Consider the following 1,463-nt stretch of genomic DNA (forward strand, 5'->3'; position numbering starts at 1 on the left):
TCTCGAGCCCCCTACTGGTAGGTGCACTACGGGGGCCCTCGGCAGCCGCCCAGGCCCACCCCTGCAGCCAGCACACGGCTGCCAGCAGCCACCACACAGCTGCCAACAGCCCGCTCTCCGTCACCCCCCAGCCCCTCCTGCATACATCTGCCGGGGGTGCTTTTTTGACTTCCCCCCTTTTGGCCTATGGGGAAATGCTAAGGGGAAAACCTCCAGAGTCAGGCCGACCTCCTGGAACTCCAACCCGGCCTGGAGCCACCGGTTTGTCCCCTTCCCGGTTCTCACGACATGCATTGACACTCGGCTCAGCCCCGGCCGCCGCAGCCCCCGCCGGCCCGGCCAGCCCGGTCCGCACCCCTGGCCGGCACGCCTGGAGCGTTTGGACTTTGTCGTTTTTTTCAAAGACTCATCTCTGCCAACTGCCGTGGGCTTCAGCGGGGGCTGCTCCCCGCCTCCCGGGTGTCCTGCCCGGGCACATCGGAGGCTCAGGCAATGTCTTGAGCCACCGCTGGTAGCTGCGCTTTGGGGGCCCTCGGCAGCCGCCCAGGCCCACCCCTGCAGCCAGCACACGGCTGCCAGCAGCCACCACACAGCTGCCAACAGCCCGCTCTCCGTCACCCCCCAGCCCCTCCTGCATACATCTGCTGGGGGTGCTTTTTTGACTTCCCCCCTTTTGGCCTATGGGGAAATGCTAAGGGGAAAACCTCCAGAGTCAGGCCGACCTCCTGGAACTCCAACCCGGCCTGGAGCCACAGGTCTGTCCCCATCCCGGTTCTCAGGACATGCATAGACAGTCGGCTCAGCCCCAGCAGCCGCAGCCCCCTCCGGCCCGGCCAGCCCGGTCCGCACCCCTGGCCAGCGCCTGGAGCGTTTGGACTTTGTCATTTTTTTCAAAGACTCATCTCTGCCAACTGCCGTGGGCTTCAGCGGGGGTGTCTGCTCCCCGCCTCCTGGGTGTCCTGCCCGGGCACATCGGAGGGTCAGCCTGGGTCTTGAGCCCCTACTGGTAGGTGCACTCTGAAGGCGCCCTCCGCAGCCGCCCAGGCCCACCCCTGCAGCCACCACACAGCTGCCAACAGCCCGCTCCCCGTCAACCCCCAGCCCCTCCGCATACATCTGCTGGGGGTGCTTTTTTGACTTCCCCCGTTTTGGCCTATGGGGAAATGCTAAGGGGAAAACCTCCAGAGTCAGGCCGACCTCCTGGAACTCCAACCCGGCCTCGAGCCACCGGTTTGTCCCCTTCCCGGTTCTCACGACATGCATCGACACTCGGCTCAGCCCCGGCAGCCGCAGCCCCCGCCGGCCCGGCCAGCCGGGGTCAACCGCCCTGGCCGGCGCCGGAGCGTTTGGACTTTGTCATTTTTTCTCCAAGACTCGATTCTGGCACATGCCATGGACTTCAGCGGGGGCTGTTCCCCGCCTCCCGGGTGTCCTGCCCGGGCACATCGGAGGCTCAGGCAATG

The sequence above is a fragment of the Eleutherodactylus coqui genome, unplaced genomic scaffold (assembly GCF_035609145.1).
Source record: "Eleutherodactylus coqui strain aEleCoq1 unplaced genomic scaffold, aEleCoq1.hap1 HAP1_SCAFFOLD_112, whole genome shotgun sequence".
Lineage (NCBI taxonomy): Eukaryota > Metazoa > Chordata > Amphibia > Anura > Eleutherodactylidae > Eleutherodactylus > Eleutherodactylus coqui.